The sequence below is a fragment of the Oryctolagus cuniculus genome, chromosome 9, assembly GCF_964237555.1.
Source record: "Oryctolagus cuniculus chromosome 9, mOryCun1.1, whole genome shotgun sequence".
In the NCBI taxonomy this organism is placed as follows: Eukaryota; Metazoa; Chordata; class Mammalia; order Lagomorpha; family Leporidae; genus Oryctolagus; species Oryctolagus cuniculus.
The window spans coordinates 111972322-111995543 of record NC_091440.1 but is presented as its reverse complement, the minus strand read 5'-3'; the positions used below and the strand labels follow the sequence as shown (position 1 = coordinate 111995543).

Here is a 23222-nt window from a genome sequence, read left to right as displayed (position 1 = left end):
CACACCGTGTCCAGCCAGCCCAGTCTGTGCTTTCATCTGGATCTCCCACCTTGCTTTCTAACACACCCTGGGTAACCCAGCATTCTCACCCGGAGGGCCCCTGTGGCTCCTGGCTGCTTCTGTCCACCTGCCTGTGTCTGCCTGCACTGCCTGCGGTGCGCCTTCCCCTCCTCTCTGCTTCACACTTCCACTTTTATCCTTTAAGACTCTGCTTAAAATCTGCCATTTCTGGAAGCCCATCTCTGGCCTCTTCTTCCTCACGGTGCGGGGTAGGGTAGGGGGTAGGGGTAGGGTGAGGGTTAATCATTCCTTTTCTGTATTTAGGGGAGGGGTATTTTTTCATGCCAGTCTTTTGTTCCTTTTCATTTCTTTAGCTATTGGTCCACAGTGATTTTTGTTTGTTTGGTTTTTTTTTTTTTTGTAGCAAATACTTCTTGATGGTTATTTATTTTCATTCATTCATTTATTGATTTTACAAATACACTGGAGAGGCAGGCAATGCTGCCTGCCTCGGATGCATCCTGGGCCACAAGTCTGCATGCTCCTTTGCAACTTGTCCAGCGAGGGCAGAGTGTTCCATCTCGCCTTTGTTATTTACTATGATCCCTGCATTATCTGCAAAATAGAGAAACCATCTTCTCCCCAGTGTGACCGCTGCTGGATGTACCTTCTTTCTGAGCTCTGGCTTACCTTTCTTGACTGGGCAGCACCCACACCAGTGGTGGGAAGTCTGTTTGGCTGTGTCCTGATCCCCTTCACAGAGATGATACAGATTTTTGTTGTCACCACGCCCACCAGAAAACCCAGAGAAATCCAGAATTCCACATGAGAGGACCCACCACGTCCTCGCTTCAACATCTTGAATGGTGGAAAGAGACAGGAAGGGTACACAGTGTTTTGAGGGATGGAGCGAATTGTGTGTTTCTCTGTATTTCTGCACCCCAGTGGCATGTGTGGAAACAGCAGGTGCTCAATATGTATTTGCTATATTTCTTGAAGACTCTAGGGGCAAGATATGCTGATAAGGGAAAAAGGAATCCATACTGTCTGGTTTAAAACTCACCAGGTGTGTGGCACAGCAGGGTAAGCTGTTGCCTGGGACACCTGCACCCGTATAGGATTGAGTCCTGCTGCTGCTTCTGACCCAGCTTCCTGCTAATGCAATTGGGAGGCAGCAGATAATGATTCAAATACCTGGGTTCCCGCCACCCACGTGGGAGACCTAGATGGAGTTCTGGCTTCTGGCTTTGGCTTGGCTCAGCCCTGGCTGTTGTGGGCATTTGGGGTGTGAATCACTGGATAGAAGACCTCTCTCCTTTATTCTTTCAAGTAAAATGAAAATAAATACAAATTTAAAAGGTGGGGGGCTTGCCAATACGCCCTACAACCTGAAACTATGCCCTTCATTGTCTTGGATTTCTATCTCTTTGATTAAAAATATTTTAGCATCCTCCAGTTAGACAATAAAGCAAGGTCTTGCTTTAAAGTCTCACCCTTTGGGCCTGTATGTTGGCCACTCAGTGAAAAGCCAGAGGCAGAGTGGGCCGTGTGGATCCCACTGTGCTTACAATCCTAACAAGCCTCACGACTTCAGCCACTCTTTCCTGGCCCCTGAGTTTCAGGTGCTGGGGTGTCTGGAAGTCAGGGCACATATTCTCAGGGATCCTTCTCAGTTTGGATGATTTCTCTTCGACATAGCTGATCCCAGGAAAGCTGAGTGCTGCAAACATGAGGCAAATCCATTTCAGCTGGAGAGAAACGGGCAGGCGACAGCATGGAGAGTGGGCGCGTGGAAGCCCTGGCACTCACTGCATTTGGGAATGAGGATGTCTGTTGCAGTTGACTCGTTTCTCTGCATAACGAGTCAGTCCTCCTGGGTGGAAACCCAGCCTCTTCTCAATGTTTCCCCTCCCCAGCGCTGCTCCCTGACCCTGCAGCTCTCTGAGTTCTTGCACACTGCTTTTCTGCACCTGCCCAGAATATCAACAAATTCCTGCCAGTGAGGTCCGAATGGGCAATTGCTGGTGAATTAGTCATGTGCCTGGGAGCACAGGAGCCTATGAGAGCCAGGAGGAATCACAGTGCAGAATCCCAGGGGCTCAGGGTTGAAAAGGGGACCTGGACGGAGGGGAGAGGGGGGTGGCAGTTGGGAGGCTTGGTGACAAGACACGTTTGGGACTTGTGCTATCTTTTTTGTTTCCTTTAGGAAGGAAAATATGAAGTATGAGTGCACAGCAGCACATTTGTGAGGATGGTAGCGAAATGGCACAAAGTTCGATATTTTAGAAAAGGTCTTGTGCTGACTTTTTATTTTCATTTTATTGGAAAGGCAGAGAGAGAGAGAGAGCACCCATCCATTGTTTTGATCACCAAACACCTGTAGCAGAGCTGGGCCCGGCTGAAGCTGAAGCCGGGAACTCTGTTTAGGTTTCCCAAGTGGGTGGCAGGGACCCAAGTACTTGAGCCATTACCTGCTGCCTCCCAGGGTGTGGGTTAGACAGAAGCAGGAACTGGAAGCAGAGGAGCTGGGACTTGAACCGAGCACTCTGATATGAGATGTGGTGACTTAACTGCTGTGCCAAATGACCACCCCCAACACATCTTATGTTAAGTGAAAACTAGAGACATTTATTGGATGGACTAATATGAATATAGTTTTCCAGAAAATCTTAAGGGGCCATTTCCAATGTCCAGTGCAAGCCAAGAAAGACATTGTAAGGAAAAGGGCTCAAAGAAACAAAACTGATTAAGAGAAAAGAACAAAAAATGAAAAAAGATACAAAAATCCAGTACCAAGATGGCCATGGACCAACTGTTATCCAGGGAGCCCCAGCGCAGGACTCCCTCTGTGACCTCCCATCTCAGCTGTGTCTTTACATAATGAGCACAGGATAATGCTGGGTAGTCAGAAAAATATTGCTCAAAATTCAGCTAAAGATAAGTAACAGCAAAGATATATCCAGTCCCTCGGCAAACTACTGATGTTGCATAGCAACAACTGCCTGGTTTTATTTCTGTCACAGGATTGCCATAAGGAAGCTTTGAAATTAAGTTTTTTTTTTATTTAAACAAACAAAATAACATACCTCACTGCACCCATTCGAGTCACCTGCCTCCTAAAATTAGAAGGGCAGCCTCCCAGAGGAAGAGCTAATTAAGGTAGTAGAAAGGTAAGCAAAATTTTATTGGGTCCCTGCTAAATCTGTTTCCTATGTCATCTCATTGATTCTAAATAACTATGGGAGACAGGTGTTATACCCATTTTGCAGATGGGGAAAAAATGGAGGCATTGGGTAACTTGACCCACAAGGGGTAGAGTTAGGATTTGAAATGTTCCTCTCATCTTTTTACTGGTCTGACCTGTAATCCAGTGCTTTTCCCATCACTTTGCACTGTAGCGAAGCCTGTGGAGTTACAGCTGCCTGGACTAGTACCTCCAGCTCCCATGGAATGATCTGGGATTGTGTCTGTAACAAAATAGCTACACTTCCAGAAGAATGACTGGAGGGGCGTGGAGCTGTGTCTGACGTGATGGTTTTGTGGCACACATCTACTTTGGAAAATCTGAGCTAATGTTAATGCAGTTCATGTAACTCAGAGAAAACAAGGCCAAAACCTTTGAAAACATGGTAGACCTTCAGGGCCCTTGGGCTTTTTAAAAAAAATTATTTGAAAGGCAGAGAGAGAGTGAGCTCTCCTACCTGCTGGTTCACTGCATAAATGCTTGCAGAGTAGGGGTCAGGAATTGGGAACTCAATCCAGATCTCCCACATGGGTGTCAGGGACCCAGCTACTTGAGCCATCATCTGCTGACTCCCACACATTAGCAGGGAGCTGGAGTCAGGAGAACAACCCTGACTCAAACCCAGGCACTCTGAAGTGCGATGTGGATGTACTGATGACATCCCCACTGCTGCACCAAACACTGTCCTGTTGTGACCTTTCTGAGGAGTGTCTCTACCATAATCTCTGGTATTGATATTTGCAGACAGGTCTTGGAGTGATTCAAAAAATAAGTTTCCTAAAAATTGGGATCTTTACTTGAATCCTTATTACTTTTTCTTAGCTATTGCTTCCGTGGCTGTGAGTAGAACCAAACACAAGTGGGCAGGGTTGCAGACATTTTTGGTATCTCACTTGCTCATGATGTAGGGGTGTGTCACAGGAAAGTCTCACCTCCAATTGCTCCCCACCGTGTGGCTCTTACATAGAGGGAGAGTTCAAGAATATGAATATTCTTTGGGCATCTTTTATGTGCTAGACATTGACCTGAGAACCAGGGATATAGAACTGTATTACTTTTGACCCCTAACCTCAAGAAAAGCTTCAGTCTCATGGAGGCAATAAATATTATGCAAAGAGTTAATATTGCCTGATAGAGATGAGTGTAGGCTTAAAGTACAGCCGGGCACAATGAGAGGGGTCAATCTGTGCAGCTCACCTGAGGAAGGATTTTCATGGAGAGGATCCACTTGATCATGTTTAATGCAGGCCTTGGGATCAGTGGAGCATTCCAGGCAGGACAGCCTGGGATCTTGAAACAGAACAAGCAGTTCAGTAAACCCTGAATGTAGCTTGTTGAGAGGAAAGGGAGTAGATGAAGTTGGCAAGACATGCAGGAGCCTGAGGGCAAGGGACAGGCGTTTATTCTATGGGCTGTGGAACTGTGGGCACATTTATAAGCAAGGGAATGACTGGCTAAGATTTGCACTGTAAGGAGACATCTCGTGGCAATGAGGAAGGGGATACAGCTGGGCAAGATTAAATGTAGAAAAATCAGAAAATCACTGAGGAAGACACATCTGAAGAGACTGCTTTGCCAGAGGTCTCTTAAAAGTATTTTCATGAGTCTGGGGAAATGCCTTTGTTCTAAGCATGCTTCCTTTGCCCCTCCAGGTCAGTGGGCCCCACGGGGCTGACCTTCTGGAACTGTCCCAACCTGCCCCCCTCCCTGTTTCTCCTTGGCTTCAGCTAATTTGGGGAGGGGGTACCAGCAGGAGGCCAGAGGGTAGGGGCAGAGCAAGGACAGGAAATTTACAGTCCCTGCCAGTTGGGCTACAGACTGCCAGGGCTTCTACCTCAGGTCACAGTTCTCAATGAGAGGTCCTTTTTCTTCTTGTTTTTATTAGTTAACTAGCTAATTCATTAAATTTTAATTTTTAAATTGACAATCAGAAGTTATGTATATTTATCCTGTATAACATGTTATTTTGAACTCTGCGTACATTGCAGATGGTTAAATTGAGCTAATTAACATATGCTTTACCTCCCATACTTGCCTTTCTTTCTTGTGGAGAGAACAGGAGGTCCCTTTTCTAGAGCTACAGCTCTCCCCTTCCTTCCTCCGTCCTTTCATTCCTAGTGGTGGCGATGATTTCCTGCTGTTGCTGGAAGAGGTTGATTCTCTTCCCTGCCCACACCTTTGTACATAGTCCCTTCATTCAAAGGTCCTCAGGGACCGCCTTGGCATGTACCTCCAGCCTCCTCTGGGGACCCTGATGGACACCGTCTTGGAACACTGTCCCGAAATACACCTGCCAGTTCCAAGGAACATACTCCACGTGGGGCACAGATAACGAGAGTTTGAATCAAGACTGGCATGCAAATAGGAAGGGAATAGTCCAGACTGAAGAGATTCAGGCGGTAGAACTGACAATGCAGTGGTGAATTGCTGTGTGGTGAGAAGGAGACCAGGAGGAGGGGGTCTAGGAAGGCCCTTTGGCTTTGGGCATCCGTGGGAAGGTGCTGATGTCATCCAATCCATCCCAGACTACAGAGGGAAGGATGAGTGCTCCGGAGAGAGCAGACTTGAAGGCATAGAAAATCCCAGGTGCCTGGGGGGCACTAAGGGTAGAGAGGGGTTCTTTCTCACCTGTTCCCTTGAAGAACACGCAAAGCTCAAATAACTGTCTCCATTACTGCTCAGAATTTGCCCTATTTACTTCTGGCAGCCCTTCTCTTACAGTACTCTTTAGAAATAAACGTATGTGTGAGTGGAGACATCGACTGTGCCTGCTGTCTTACTGCGACTTCATGAAAACAGCCAGAGAGCTAGAAATCTTGAGAACCGAAGACCCTATTGATCTTAAACTGCATATGTTTGTCTGTACCTTGCCTTCTCCAAGCTTAAACAGGGTCCCTTTAAATCAGGCAAGAAAACACCATTGGCTGCCAGCAGGTCCGGCCCCTACAACCCCTGCTAGTCTCTGGCCTCCCACTCTGGAGGGCACGCTGCCCATGCCTGTCACAAGGTGGCAGTCCTGCCCAACTGACCTGGCGTGAACCGATGGGTGTTGATGTTAATCCTTGGGCCTCTGATACCTCAGCTATCATCTCTGATGTAAGCTGAGTTCACAAACCACTACAGAGTTCAAATGCCTTAGCCAGAAGACTATGTTATACCCCAAATGATACGGGAGGCAGCAGGGCTACCCGGGGCCTGTGGTATTTGCCGTGGTATTCATAGGGTGTCCCTGAAAAGAAAGCAACTTTTAGGGTACAAGAGGTAGGTTTCTAAGTCTAGATTCCATGCCTGAGTGTAGAGCATGGTTTTCCCAGGAAAATAGTGGATTTTTTATTCCTTCATATTTTTTTTAGTGCCTATGGTTCTTTTAAAAATGTTTCTTTTTTAAAAAAATTTTATTATTTGAAAGGCAGAGTTACAGAGAAGCAGAGAGCAACAGCGAGAGAGAGAGAGAGAGAGAGAGAGAGAGAGAGACAGACAGACAGACACAGGTGTTTTCTATCTGCTGGTTCACTCCCCAAATGGCTGCAACGGCCAGGGCTGGGCCTATCTGAATCCAGGAGCCAGGGGCCCAAGGACTTGGACCATCTTCTACTGCTTTCCGAGGCTACAGCAGAGAGCTGGATTGGAAGTGGAGTAGCCGGGACTTGAACTGGCTCCCATATGGAATGCCAGCACTGCAGGCAGCAGCTTTACCTGTTACGCCACTGAGCCGGCCCCTTAAAAATGTTGCGTACATGAATTTTTCCTACTATTCATTCAACAGGCAGATGTGCACTACTTTTATTGTACGTTTTCATTATAATTGTCTTTTATCCTAATTAGACTTCTAAATCCTGGCATTTTTGTGTTTTCTACAATCCATAGATTATTCTATGCCTAAGTAGTTGTCAAAAAGGAAAGTCCTGTTGAGTAAACGGATGAATGCATTGCTAAGTACAAATTGCAGAGGTGCAGCTCACCTTGAATTGGAAGGCCTGGGGCAGGCACTCCAGTTTACCCTTTAAGGACAGCTGTGGTTTCTTTTAATCTTCGCTCAGCTAATTATCTCAAGGTCAGTGAAGCCTGAGAGTGGGAAAGGGATTATTATAAAGAGTAGAGCCATGCTCGATAGGTTAGCGCAAAGGCTCAGCTACTTGCTTGTTGTAGAATCTTGAGCAAATTACTTAATCCATCTGGATTGTATTTCTTTATCTATAGAATGAATCTATTTCAGGGAGTCAGCGTGGTCCAACGAAAAGAACATCAAACGTAAATCAAAATGTGTTGGTTCTGGTCTTTGCTCTATTGTGGTGTCATCTGAAACTCCTTGTGCCTCATTTCTAAAACTCTGCATGTATTAACTGTTAAGTAAGTTAGACAAAAACCATGTATGTGGACTCTTACATGTGTGAGTGTATATGTGTCTGGGTATTTTGATTGGTTGGTTGTTGTTGTATTAGGTCCAAAATTCAGCAACTTCAAAGGACAAGTGTTTAAAATCTCCCAGAGTTTCTGAGAGTCGGAAGTCAGAGTGCCCTAGCTGGGAGGTTTTGCCTGGGTCTCTCTCAAGGATGCAGTCATCTCAAGGTTCCAGTGGGGCTGGACCATTTCACCAGTCGCTCACATGATTGCTGTTAGGCCTCCATTCCCCAGAGGCTGCGGGCTGAAGGCTTTTTCACCACAATGGTGCTCACAACATGGCAGCCCCCAGATGGCTTCCCCCAGAGCAAGAGAGTGAAGAGAGACAGGGCTAGCGATAATGGAGACATAGACAGATAAAAGAGGGAAGGTACACAAGACGGGGGTAGCAGGCTTTTATAATCTAACAACCTTGTGAATGACCCGGCGTGGTTTCTGCTGAGCACTGTTGATCACAGAGACCATCACTGGTATAGGATGGGAGCAAAGTACACCAGGATATGAACATCCAAAGCAGAAATCCTGGGGGCTCCTTCAAGGCTGGCTCCCACAGCCAATAGCTGGGTTCACAGTGTTCTCATGCACTATTGCTGCCCTCATTCCTTTGTTGATCTTCCCCACCAGAGTGCCAAGCATGTGCTCAATATTTGTCGAAGAGAAATGAATAAGTTTCATATTCATGTTGTAGCCCTACCAGTTTTAAAAAAGATTTGTTTATTCAAAAGGCAGAGTTACAGAAGGGGAGAACTAGAGGAGAGAGAGAGAGAGCGAGCGAGCGAGCGAGCAAGAATCTTCCATCCCCTGGTTCGCTCCCCAAATGGTCACACTGGCTGGGGCTGGGCATGGCTGAAGCCAGGAACTTCATCTGGTTCTCCCACATGGGTAGCAGGGGCTGAGCACTTGGGAAATCTTCTGCTGGTTTTCCAGGCACACAAGCAGGGAGTTGGATAGGAAGTGGAGCAGCCAAGACTCAAGCCAGCACTCGCATGGGATGCTGGTACTGCAGGCTTTGGCCTAACCTGCTGTGCCATAGTACTGGCCATAGCTCTACCATTTTTTAAATGAGATAGCAGGAAATTTTAAAAAGCCTCTGCTGTGCCTCATCTCTCTGTCCCTCTTTTTAAAAAATATTTATTTGAAAGGTAGAATGTGAAAGAGATGAAGAGAAAGAGGGAGAGACAGAGGTCTTCCATCCACTGCATTACTCCCCAAATGGCCTCAATGACCAGGGCTGGTTCAGGCCAAAGCCAGGAGCTTCTTCCAGGTCTCCCATGTGGGTGCAGGGGCCCAAGGACTTGGGCTGTATTCTGCTGCTTTCCCAGGTGCATTAGCAGGGAGCTGGACTGGAAGTGGAGCAGCCGGGACACGAACTGGTGCCCATATGGGCTGCTGGATTACCTGCTACATCACTGCGCCAACCCCAGTGCCTTGTCTCTTTACAGGTGGGCAAACCGAAGTCCAGTGAGGTCTCCCAGTTTGTTAGCAGAGCAGCTCTGGCTTGAAGCTGGTCTCTTAACTCCCCAGTTTTTGTTGTTTTCTACTTCTGTCTTAACGTCAGTCTTTGTAACTTCAAATTATCCTTGACACAGAACTTAGTAGCTCTGTTAATAAATCGTCTACCTCTACAGGTCTGCCTTCTGTGCCATTGGCTCAGTTCCACTGCTACTGAAATATTCAGCAGTGCTTTCATCTGATTTCCTTTACATGTTGTCATTTTCTCTTTCTGTTCACCTTCCGGTTCCCTGCCTCTAACCCCAACTGTAGTGAATGGCCAAGGTTTCATGGATATTGAGTTCCAACATTAACATGCATACCATCTTCCATGCTCTGTTTACTTTTTATTCCTGTGATACAGTAATAATTATGTGACTGAAATGGTTTCTAGTTTAAAAGGCAAAAGCAAAAAAAATCCTTTTGCAATAGGTCCTACTTAAATTTCAGACCTCATTTTGCTTTCCTTCTCCATTTCTTCCCCTTATCTAGTGCTAGGCTCATTAAAAAGATTTGGATGAGACCTCAGCATTTCTGGAGTGAAGATGTCTCTTCCAGACTAACTGATATTTGAAGTGGTCTCCATTCCTTCCTCTCTGATGATGGCACTTTGCTCAGGATGCACTTAATTATTCTTCACACATCTATTTCTCCTATTAGACTGGGCACCTTGAGGGTAGGCATTGTGTCTTACTCATTTTTGTGCAACCTAGTATCTCATGGTACAGCTCCTGCGAGGATCTTCATACATATTTGTCAGATTGAATCAACCACTTTTTCATGTCATTTCAAATATTAGTTGAAAGCATTCTCTTCCCAATAGCAATGGTTCTTACATAACATCTTTGTGCGTTTCTCACAGAGTTAGGGATTGTTGTTATTTTTTTCTCAGGCTATCCTATGCTATTTCTTGGCTATTCTGTAGCCCTCCCATCTGATCTGAGTAGAGACATTTGAGGTGGGCCTTGGAAACTGTCCTACAGATGTAGTCCCTTTCTCTGGATAAGTCCAAATCCTTTCTCATGGGGGACATGAAAACTTCCTTGCTTACAAGACTTCTTTTGAAATCCAAATGTCTCAAGGAAAGGCTGAACTGTCTCTCAGCTTAGTAGGTTCAGTAGAAAGAGCTGCGGGAAACTGCCAGTGCCTGTTTGGATGAAGCCCTTGTCCGGAGTAGAGGTGGGTTGGGTGGGTGGAGGTGACAGAATAGGCGGGAAGAAGAGCAAACACAACCTACTCCTCACTAATCCTGTGCACTGGCTGGTGCAAAGTGGAGAGCAAAGTGCTTGCGTTGACTTTCTAGCCTTCTTATACATTTCTTGAGCTCACACCCAAAGTTGGAATATTGTCACGAGGCTGCCTCTGGCTACCCAGCTTTGGTGACCAAAGCAACCTCAGGAGTTCATTCTACTGCCTGCAGCTGTAGCCATACTAGAAAGGGATGGAGTGACCCCTGTGCATAGAGAGGGTGCTGAGTCAGCAGTTCTTCACTTCTAAAATGGTCATTTCTCAACCATTCTAAAGTCAGCTGCTGGTTTTAAAATTTTGTTCATTGTCTTATTGACCACACAACACTACTCATATACTAGATTACAGATGTTTACTTTCTTTAAAAAATATATATTTGTTTTAATTTATTTAAAAGGTGAAAACATATACACACAACAGAAAGAGAGAGAGAGGGAGAGAGAATATCTCTTTCATCTATTGGTTCATTCCCCAAATGCCTGCAACAGCTAGGGTTGACCAGGCTGAAGCCAGGAGCCCGAAACTCCATCTGGGTCTCCCACATGGTGGCAGGGATGCAAGTATTTGAATCATTACCTGCTGCCTTCCAGTGTGCACGTCAGTAGGAAGCAGGGTAGGAAGCAGGACTTGAACCAGGCACTCCAAAATGGAACGTAGGTATCTCTTAGCTACTGTGCCAAACACCTACCCTTGATGTTTACTTTTTAAATTAAAGGTTAAAGTTGTTAAAATTGTTTCTGAGAATTTCATTTTGCTGCACCTGCCTCCCCCTGTCCTCAGATGGAGTTAATGACTCAAGCGACTTCAGAAAGCAGGGTTGGGTGTTGACTGCTCTCCTTCTGTACCCAGACAGTGTGTTTGCTGCCTCCTACTCTGATGGCAGAGACTTCTCCTTCATGTAGGCCTCCCACAGAGCATGGGCAGATATGGGGTCCCAGGAAGAGGTTGTGTATCTTTGAAAATTGGGGTGTCTGGGACTTGGCCTTCATGAGAACTCATCTTGCTGGTCTTCAGGATGAGTCTTGCTCAAGGCGGAGTCCAGGTGGGAAGCACTGGGCAGGATGTGATCCTCGAGGGGACCTTCCTGACCCATGTCAGTAGTTCTGGACAGGCCCTAGGCCTTCCCAAGATGACAAGTATGGCGTTGCAAGGACAGGCCCAGGATTAACCTGTTATCCCTGATGTCCCTCCAGCAAACCCAGCAGCCAGCAGCACAACCCTTGGACACTCTGTCCCTCGTAACTTGCAACTTCTGTTCTTCCTGGGAGTGGCCGTGGGGTGGACCCCAGATCCTTATCCCTGTGGCTTCTCAGATGTGGCTTTCCAGTTTCATTTAGATTTTTTGGAGCTGGTGCTGGCAGAGCTGCCTAATGCTTCTTAGCATTCAGTGTTATTACATTTATAATGTTATTCAATATAAAAATAAATGTATTTTCTACTTTGCAACCCTTCTGTTCGCTTTCATTCAGCTGTTTAATAATGTCAAATGCTTAGAACCCAGATTAGAAATTCTTACAATGGTCTCTGATTAAACCCCAATAAAAGCACAGTCAGGAAAATTTGTAATATAAGGCATGCTAACAAACTCTTGGAAGCTCAATTTATACTTTGTAAGTTTCAAACTAATTTGAGGATTATGCCTTAACCAGAAAGCTTTATGGGTACTTTGGCAAAAAATTAATAATCACAAATGAAATAAGAAAATTAGGTAATTTTTGTTCATTCATTTATTACTTGGGTTTTGTCTACTTTCAAAACATGATTTGAGACTATGTTCTATAATTCTTGAACACCACTGAAATAAAAACATAAGGCTGTGGACTAAGCCATGGAGGGCAATGAAAGACACTGGAAGGGCATTGGAGAAAGCTTGGTTTGAAGAAAATGTCTGTTGCTGCTTCCAAGACTGAGCTCTAGGTTTTTCCATAGCTGGGCTCAAAGGGACATGCATTGGGGTAGGCAGATTTCATAAATAATGTGAGTGTACTGGATAAATGTCTCCCATGGGGCTAAACTCTAAGAAACTTCATGTTGTGACTCTTTGGTGATGTTAGTGAAGATAGTAGATATATCTTCAACAAAATAACATATTATTTAAGAAATTTATTTGTTTTCATTTTTTATTTGGATGTCAGAGAGACAGAGAAAGAGATCTTCCCTTTGCTAGTTCACTCCCCAAAATGTCCACAATAACCAGGGCTGGGCCAGACTAAAGCCAGGAGCCTGGAACTCCATCTGAGTCTCCCATATGGGTGGCTGGGACCCAGGTGCTTGAGCCATCCTCTGCTGCCTCCCAGGTGCACATTAACAGAAGGCTGCCTTGGAAGCTGAATAAGTAGGACTCAAACCAGGCACTGATATGGGATGTAGGTGTCCCAGTGCTGGCTTAACCGCTGATCCAAACACTTGCCCCAAGGTATTCTTTATTTGGTATAATCTGCAAATTTTTTATATAAAATGAAGGCATTGGGGCTGGCGCTGTGGGATAGCGAGTAAAGCCACCGCCTGCAGTGCCGACATCCCATATGGGTGCCAGTTCGAGTCCCGGCTGCTCCACTTCTGATCCAGCTTTCTCTATGGCCTGAGAAAGCAGTGGAAGATGGTCCTTGGGTCCCTGAACCTGCATGGGAGACCAGGAAGAAGCACCTAGTTCCTGGCTTTGGATTGGCACAGCTCCGGTCGTTGCGGTCATTTGGGGAGTGAACCAGCAGATGGAAGAGCTCTCTCTCTCGTTCTCGTTCTCGCTCTCGCTCTCGCTGTGCCTCTTCTTCTTTCTGTGTAACTGTGACTTTCAAGTAAAAGAAATAAGTCTTTAAAAAAATAAAATGAAGGCATTTTATTAAGTCATAGTTTGTGAGGCAATTTCTGTAAGGAACTAGAATATTCAGGTATATAATTTTCTAGGGTGATGACATGACATAACTTTGAAATTCTAAAAGAATTACAGTAGAATAAAAAGTTAAAATTTCTAGCCTTTATTTTTATTATTTTTAAAGATTTATTTTATTTATTTGAAAGGCAGAGTTAGAGGTAGAGACAGAGAGAGGGGTCTTCCATCCCCTTGCTTACTCCCCAGATGATTGCAATGGCCAGAGCTGTGCTGATCTGAAGGCAGGAGCCTGGAGCTTCTTCTGGGTTTCCCATGCGGGTGCAGGGGAGCAGCCAGGTCTTGAACCGGCACTCATATGGGATGCCGGCGCTTCAGGCCAGGGCTTTAACCCTGCTGCGCCACAGTGCTGGCCCTGTATAGTCTTTATTATTACAATGGCCAGACTTGGATTCTTGTTAGAGGCTTTTAAAAGATGATTCAGAATTGAGCATATTAGTGGGAACCTGAATTTAGGTATCTTGTGTTGTTGGAAATAATATACGCTTTAGTGATGTGGTGAGCTGATCTTTTGCTTTAAAGATCTTGACTTCCTCTCCTAATGGCAGGCCTCTCCAATTCTGAATAAATGAAAAAAAAATGCCAGCCAAAAAATTTTAATAAAGCACCTTGCAGCCTGCACTAAGTAAGTGTGGGGGCCCTTATGACAGGCAGTTTGCAGTGGGCCCTGAACATTCCCTGAGTGTGCCAACAAGGATTGCAAGACTTATCCATTACCTGGTGCAGTTTCCATAGAGGGTCACAGGAAACTAAGCAGGCTCAGAGGATCACAGTGTGACCATCCTGCAGCTGGCAGCTCCCCAGGGGAAAGGGAACTAGCTTCTAATGTTCTTGCTACAACGTTTGCTGTTTGACAAAACAGTTCTAGACTCTAGGGCATCTGTGCAAGTATCATCTGGTCCCATTATGTCACCCTAGTTGGACTTGCAGGTAGGGGTCACTGATGTATGTGTGCTGATGCATTGAATAATGAAGTCCTTTGTCTCTGACCCATATATGTGTTTTTTTTTTTTTTTTTTGACAGGAAGAGTGGACAGTGAGAGAGAGAGAGAGAGAAGAGAGACAGAGAGAAAGGTCTTCCTTTTGCTGTTGGTTCACCCTCCAATGGCCACCGCAGCCGGTGCACTGCGGCTGGTGCATCGCGCTGATCCAAAGGCAGGAGCCAGGTGCTTCTCCTGGTCTCCTATGCGGGTGCAGGGCCCAAGCACTTGGGCCATCCTCTACTGCACTCCCAGGCCATAGCAGAGAGCTGGCATGGAAGAGGGGCAACCGGGACAGAATCTGGTGCCCCAACCGGGACTAGAACCTGGGGTGCCGGCACCACAGGTGGACGATTAGCCTATTGAGCCGTGGCGCCAGCCCATATATGTGTTTTAAAGGTTTAATTAATTTATTTGAGAGACAGAGTTACAGGGAGAGAGGGAGAGGGAGAGGGAGGGAGAGAGACAGAGAGAGACGTCTTCCATACTCTTTGGTTCACTCACCAAATGGCCACAATGGCTGGAGCTGAGCCAATCCAAAGCCAAGAGCCAGGAGCCAGGAGCCAGGAGCTTCTTCCAGATCTCCCATATGGGTGCAGGGGCCCAAGGACTTGGGACATCTTCCTCTGCTTTCCCAGGTCATAGCAGAGAACTGGATTGAAATGGAGCAGTCAGGACTCGAACTGATGCCCATATGGGATGCCGGTATAGCAGATGGTGGCTTTACCCACTATGCCACAGAGCCGGCCCCTCTGACCCATATATTTTTTACTTCTGTGCTTAAAATTGTGGTAGGCTACTTTGTTAGGTCTCAAGTGGGATAGGATCTGTGATTCTTTCCAGTGTTTGACAGCCTTCCCCTGAGTTACCACATTCCAGCTTCCTGCTGCTTGGACTGCCCATTGGAGGCGATTCATCCCCAGCACCAGCTCCCCAGCGCTCTGCTTCCAGCTGGGAGGCATAGTCTCCCATTCTTTTCTTTGGCTGAGACGTACAGCAGTCTATAATGCTCCTGTCAAAGGAATAATGGGAACAATAATTGCAACAATTAAATTATTCTCATCAGGAAGACACTGAAGCTCAGGAAGTTGCAAAGCTTCTTAAAGAGTCACACAGCCTGTGAGAGTCCGAAATGTAATGAACACCTAGGCCTATTGACTCTTAGTCATTATTCTCTATCTCTTCTCCAATGGTGGTTTTAGTAGTTTCCACTTCAACTTCTCATTTATGCATCTGTAATTATATACATACACTCATACGAATGTATGCATGCATATGCGTGTGTGTGTGTACACATGGTTCTTAGTGCTCACCTCCATTTGTTGGAGATTAGCAATCTCTATGCTAGGAACAGTTACTGTTCCTCTGTCATTGTTCTTCCTCGCCATTATCCTCACCCTAGGTGAACTGAGTTCCCTCCAGTTTGCTGTGGGTTGGTGGTGCAATCAGTCAGTGATGGAACGAAGGGAATTACAGAGGTGCTGGGGCCCAGGGAGTCCTAGAGTTTACTCATAATGGCCAGTACAGTGTAAGACAGTCTTCACCCTAACGTTGACATATGCAAGACCGGTCCTCCTACTCTCAGTTTCTGTTACTTACCTTTGCCTGTTTTCTTTGGTCTGCTTGTCTTCATATCTGCACCCCCGCACCACGTTTAACCTGTTCTGTGGATGGTTGGGAGATGAGTCACTTTCTCTGTGCTATGGAGAGAAGTTACTGAGCCGTCCACGTGGTGGATCTGGTGTTTGTGGTGGGAAGACCTGGTGTCTTGCTGCTCCACTTGACACTGTAGAGAAACACAACTCACTCTTACTGCCCTTCTGATTTTCCATGTTGAAATATGTCATGGCCACAGCTCAGTTAAGACTTCTGTCTCTAGGCCTGCAGGTGTCCTAAGCAGATTCCTCAGACCCAGTTCTTTAAATTTTTTAACATTAAAAATTATTTATTTTTATTTTATTTGGAAGGCATACACATATATATATACACACACAGAGAGAATGAGAGAAACAGAAAAATTTTCCATCTGCTCATTTACTTTTTTATTTCAAAATTATTTATTTGAAAAGCAGAGTTACAGATAGAGAGACAGAGAGACGGAGAGACAGAGAGAGAGAGAAAGAGAGAGAGATATCGATCCTCCACCCACTGTTCACTCTCCAAATGGCCACAATGTCTAGGGCTGGGCCATGCCAAAGCCAGGAGCCAGGAGCTTCTTCCAGGTCTCCCACATGGTTACATGGGTACAAGGACTTGGGCCATCTTCTACTGCTTTCCCAAGCATATTAGCAGAGAACTGGATCAGAACTGGAACAACTGGGACTCGAACTGGTGCCTATATGGGATGCTGAAGCTGCAAATAGCGGCTTAACCTGCTGCACCACAGCATCGACCCCCCTGGTTCACGTCTAAAGTGCCTGCAACAGCTGGGTGTGGCTGGGTCAGGCCAAAGCCAGAAGCCAGAAACTGAATCTGGGTCTCTCATGTGTGTGGCAGGGATCACCTGGTCCCTCCCAGAATACATCTTTGCAGGAAGTTGGATTGAAGTGGAGCCAAGACTTGAAAAAAGTAGTCTGAAATGGGATGTGGACATCCCAGCATTCCTTAACCACAGTGACACATGTCAATCCTTCTCAACCTGTTTCAGTGCACTAATTTCTTATGCCTTCATTGAGGCTTATAAGACTAGCATTAATAATATTGATGATCATAATTAAAATCACTACCACTTCCACTACCAGAACCTTGTAATGAGGACTGATTCTTTACCAGGCTCAGTATTAATGTATCATCTCACTTAATCCTCTCACCACTAAGATGGGTAGTATTATTATCGACCCCTTTACAGATGAGAAAATTAAGGCTTAGAGAGGTTCCATAGTTTCCCAAGACTGTTCAGCTGGCAGGTGACACAACCAGAATGCTATTTTAGATACTCAGATGTCAAAGCCCTCTCTTTGTCCCCCACTGTTCTAAAGTGGAGCTTCACAAAGTGTGATTCCAAGAACTGCAGCAACAGTATCACCTGAGAACTTATTATTAATGCAGACTCTTGGGCCTAACCTCATATCCACTAAGTCAATCTGTTTATCTACATCTTCCCAACTGATTATAGTGTATGGTAGGATTTTAACCATCATAGTTCCAAAGCTTTCTCCTCTCCATAAAAATATCTAATGTCAACTCCATGAATATTGATAATAAAAAGTAATTCATTATATACTATTTAATTATAACTTGCATTGTTAAATATGAATTTGTTCAAGTGCAGATTGCCATGCATAGCACCATCTGTGAAATGTCCTTGGCAAAGAAAATCAAAAAAGCAAAGTCTGATTTGCATGAAACCTCTGCCTCCATTGCCAGTTTACAGGAAGTACAGGGGACAGAGGAGCAGGTTAAATGACTCCAGGAGAATGCAATCAGAAAAACCCAAATGCAAAGAATTCTATGACATTGCAATCAAAAACGATATGGAGGAGAACCGTTTCGGTTAAATGAGACATCAACCTGAGACGGGCATTTGGCACTGTAGTTTATGTCACTCGTGATGTCTGCATCCCGTCAGAATGCTTAGGTTCTAGGGCTGGCTTTGCTGCTGATTCCAGCTCCCTCCCTAGCTGGGAGGTGTCAGGTGATGGATCAAGAATTAGGATCCCAGCTGACCAGGTGGGAGGCCCAGATTGAATTCCAGGCTCCTGGCTTCTGCCTGGCCCAGCCCTGGCTGTTGAGGGCATTTGGGGAATAAACCAGTGGATAGATCTCTCTCGGTCTATCTCTGTTTCTCTGCCTTTTAAATAAATAAATAAATAAATAGAGAGACCAAACAGATGCAGTGTTTGAACTTTGTTTGGATCCTGATTAAAATAAAATAAAATAAAAACATTGCAGGACAATACAATATTTAGGGGAATTTAAATGATCATTGGACATAATATTAATTTTTAAAGCTATGATAATGGCATTGTGGTGTTATATATATATATTTTAAAGATTTGTTTATTTGAGAGACGGAGCTATAGATCTAGAAAGAGAAATAGAGATTGAGAGTCCATTTCTATCACCTCCTCATTATTCCCAACAGCTAGGGCTGGACCAGGCCAAGGCCAGGAGGCAGAAACTCCAAGTTTCCCACATGTGTGGTAGGGGCCTAAGCACTTGGGCCACCTTCCACTGCCTTCCCAGGCACATTAGCAGGGCAGCTGGATTAGAAGAGTAGGAGTCAAGACTTGAACCAGTGCTCAGACATGAGATGCCAGCATCACAGGCAGCATCTTAACCCCGGGCCAGTGCCAGCCCCTGTGATTATGTCTTTAGGAAGTCTGATTTCTTTAGGTAAACATACAGGAGTATTTACTGAACTAGAATTCCTGGGATCCAGCTACTGGAAATAATGAACCTGTTGTTACGGTTACCTCACCAGCATGTTCTCCTTTCTCCTGGTGTCTGCCCAGGTTTTCTTCTCAGTGTTTCTTCTCGTACCCCTCTACCCTGCATAGCCAGTGATGGGCTGTGTAGTTCATACTGGATTTATTGAAATCCTAAGCTCTGGCTACAATTTTTAGTTTGAGGTTGATCAATTAGCCAGGAAGGAAGTTTTCTGGAGACTTCTGGGCAAGAGGTTTCCTTGTTCTTGTGAGAAAGCTCTAGGCAGCCATCCAAACTCACTTCTCTAGTTTGATGGGGTAGCCAGTCCTTAAGGTGGTTTCTTGGTATCCAGCACCTTGAGCAGTCTCTTCCTACCTGAATCAGGGCTGCACTTTGTGAAAAATAGAACCCTGTGGCAGTGGTGGTGTGTGGTTTCAGGCTAAAAGGTGTCGTGGGTTCTTTTCTGTTCTCTTGTATTTTTTCCTTGGGGAAAGCCATCAGTCATGTCTTGAAGACCCTTGAGGCCCTGGACAGAAGCCCAGGTGGACAGGAAGCATCAGCCTATGGGCCACAGGAGTGAATCAGCTTGAAAGTTCCTCCAGCTCTAGAAGGGTCTTCAGTGTCTGCACCCTCAATTCACATCTGGTTGCAACCTCAGGGGAGATGCACCTAACCAGAATCCCACAACCAAACCAGCTGAGTCCCACACCCACAAGAACTGCCAGAGGCAATGGTGATTATTGTTCTAGGATACTAGGTTTGGCATAATTTTTTGCACGGAAATAAATGATGACTAACATAGGTGAAACAATTGTTACCCAGAGAGATATGAATAGGCATCTTGTGGCCATGGGAGAGAGCCAATCTGGAAGGAAGCTGACATTTTGGAAGGCTAAGAGAAATGAGAGAAATCGATTTCTCATTGTCGTCAGTGAAACCCATGCCACTTCTGTACTTTCCAGTCACAAGCAATAAATCTCTTTAGGTGTTAAAGCCAGTTTAGTTTTCTGCTATTTTAGCTGCTTGATTGGGGTAGGAAGCATGAGAGTGTGAGATAAACAAAACAGGTAGTAAGTGAGGGGGAAGGTGGTCTTGGTTAGGTAGGCTGTTGTGTTAGTTTCCTAGAGCTGCTGTGACAAATCACCACAAACTGGGGGGCTTAATGGAGCAGAAGTTTGTACTCTCACAGTTCTGGAATCCAGAAGTCCAAGATCAAGATGTCAGCAGGGTCCGTTCCTTGTGGGTACTCAGAGAGAGAATCGTTCCTACCCTCTTTCCTAGCGTCCTATGATTACCAAAAATCCCTCAAGTTCTTTAACTTAAACTTACATCACTTTGTCCTTTTCACAGCCTTAGTCGCCGTGTGTCTTCACATGGCTTTCTTATTAAGAACACCAGTCATTGGATGTAGGACTCGCCCTATTCTAGTATGACTTCATCTTAATTAATGACCCTTACAAAGACTGTATTTAAAGATAAAGTCACATTCTGATGTTTTGGGTGGACATGAATTTTGGGAGGACACTATTCAACCTAGCACAGCCGTGTGTTATACGGTTCTTTCAACAGATATGTATTGAGTGCCTACTGTGCGCCAGGTCTTGTGTTAGTAATTAAGGATGGCATGTTGACTAGGACAGAAATGATTTCAGGTCTGAGACGGAGCTGACAGTCTTTATAGTTCAATATAGCAGACAGACATTAAACCAACTGTGGCAAATATAATACAAATTACGCAGGAGGAAACACAGGAAGTGATGGTCACAGGAGAAGAGACCTAGGCCATCTGAGCTGGTCAAAAGTTCTCGCTAACAAAGGGACATCTATGTTAAAGCCAAGCAATGAGTAGGTATTAAGATGATTACCAACCTGTGCTGTGCATGATCATTTGCATTTTTAGCAAGCACTTCAGTAATGCTTCTATATTCTGGGCTTTGCGGTCCCTGCTCTGGGACCTCAGCTGATGAAAAGTGTACCCCAAACTCCCCATCAACCATGCATGGGGAAGACTGCTCCCCTCTGCAGTCTCACTCAGCCCTGTGATCTGGGCCAGGGTAGGGAGGCCTCATGGGCCTGAGCCGCCTTACCCATGTGGTCACGTGGGCCCCCTTGCCACTGCTGTGCTCAATCAACTAAATACAACACATGGCTTCTATCTGCTTGAGCTTTTTCTCCTCCTACAGTGAGTGCTCTCCAACTTTTCCCTGCCTCCAACTCTGTTCTATTTTCTGCCACTTACCAAGCCTGTGGCTTTGCGTTTCAGCTGATAATTTATTTGCCATTGAATTGTAGAAGGCCACCTTCCTCTGGAAAACATCTAAAGTGCATGTTGCATTCATTCAATGTTTCATACCAGGAAAAGATGTTGAGATTTTAAACATTTCTCATCTTCCTAAACAGAGAAAGTATCTTTAAAAAAAAAAAAAAACCAGTATGTTTCCTTTAGAATAAAAGATTAAGACTGTCCACAACAGTATTTCCCAAATATCACAGCTGAAAAAATATTGTAAAAGGTTCTGGGCTATTTCTCAGGAAAACTCCAGTAGATTCTTAACCATTTGGCTGCTTTGCAAGGTAGGTGGGACCAATATTTAAAGTCATATGATCAGAGATTTTTAAAGTTTTAAACAGAGTTGGAGATGATCAAGATCCTGAAAGACCATCCTCCCCATTGTTTTACAGATGAGGAGAGTTCACAGCTGAAGGAGTTAAGCTGAGCCACTTAGTCACTTACCAGATAATTCAAACCTGTCATTGCTCAAAATCCTGTCTGTTTCTGATGCCTTGGATTCTCTCCCTTACTGTGCACGTATGGCTACCCTGCTTATGCCTGTCTGATCTCTCCAGGTCTCTCTTATTTGTTGCCATTGAACTCACAAGAAACTCAGCCCTCACTCTGGAGTTCAGGTATCTGAGAAAACGATGGTCTCCTTCTATCAGGGCTAGGGAACCAGCCCCTATACCATAGCTCTGGCTTATGAGCCTTTTTCAAAAGGTTATGCATGTCTTAAACACACAGAAAAGAAAAAAAATATTTTAAAGCCGTTTTCATTCGTTGTCTCCAGTCTAAAAATAGGGTGACAGAGGGATCGTGGGATAAGCAGCCGGAGCAGGGAAGAGTCGGTTGCCACAGTAACCAATGAGCCATTTCGCTGCATTTGCCTTGACTGTGATTTCTGGGAGGTTTTTTTTCCCCTTTCCTTCTCTTGTGCATGGGGGTGGGGGTAGGTGGTGGGGGCATTTTTAGATTATGTAATGTGGAGTCAGATTCTTTACTTCCGGAGCCAACAGTCTTCATGAAATTACTATTCCCCTTTGCTTTCTCCTACCGTCAACAGCCTGGTGGCCAAGAAAAAAAGATTATGGTCACACCCGTCTCTACCTACAGTGGTACTTTTCTTGAATGGTTCTTCAGTATTTAAAAAAAAAATTGCTGAGACACACACACACACACAGGGGGTGGGGGTCAGATTGCTTGAGTGCACTCTCATTCACTAGTTCACTCCCAAAATGCCCACAATGGTCCCAGCAGGGCCAGGCTGAAGTTGGGAGCCAAGAGTTCAATCTGGGTCTTCTACATGGGCGGCAGGGACCCAGCTACTCAAACTATCGTCTGCTGCCTCTTAGGGTGTGCATTAGTAGGAAGATGAAGTTGGGAGTGGAGCTGGGGCTTGAACTCTTATGTCATGTATTCTGATAGGGCATGCGAGTGTCCCAAATGACAGTTGCTACACCAGGCACTTGACTTAATGACTGGGCCAAATGCCTGCACCTCATGTCCCAGTTTTGATGATCTAACTCTGTAGGATCATATCCTCCCTCTCTGATCAGTTTCCCAATGTCCTTGGCTCCAGTAACCCATCAGGAGACTACTGAGACTGTCTACATTCCAGAGAAGGTGTAGGTTGAGTTAGAAAAGTCTCTTTGATATGGGCTACTCCTGCTGCCCTCACTTGAAGTTCCATCGTCTTCCAACCTGAGCTCTGAAACCTGCATGCAGACTCATATCCTAGGGTCAGGAGCTCTGCCTCTGGAGGCAAACACACTTGTGTTTGAATTTGGAACCCACCGCCACGTTGGGCTAATAATTATTTAGTACTTCAGAGCCTGCAGTTTGGTTATGGAAGAGAACACACACGAAGCTGCCAGCACAGTGTCTGGCACATATTAGGCCCTGAATAAATGTTAATCTCACCCAGTTCTCCAGATTTCCCTGTCTGTCACCTCCCTGCTGTTACAGGCCTTGGGTTGACCATGGCAGAATTCCTCCTTAGATAGTGTTGAAGGAGTTAATGTATATTTTAGTGATCACCATTTCTTCTCTCTCTTTTGATCTCTTTATCTCTCCACGGTCTTCATGTTCCTCACTGGTTGCCTCCTGTCCTCACATGACATCTTTTCAGACTTTTCCAGACTGCTTTTCATCAAGGCACATCTATTCTCTACCCCATTCATGAAGAGCCCAGGAGGTGCCTGGAGAGCTAATCAGGTTTAAATCAAAATGTGAAAATGTGTTCAATGGATCCAAATGGATCCAAATGATACATGCAGGCTCCAATCTTTTCTGCTTATTAGGGTGATGATGGATGAATGAGAAGCTGCA

The 23222-nt window shown here is 45.2% G+C and overlaps 1 pseudogene; it reads right to left on the bottom strand.

Moving 5' to 3' along the window:
* Window positions 1-455: 455 nt before the first annotated feature.
* LOC127491980 (large ribosomal subunit protein uL14 pseudogene) lies at window positions 456-858 on the bottom strand (annotated as a pseudogene).
* Between the last annotated feature and the right edge of the window lie 22364 nt (window positions 859-23222).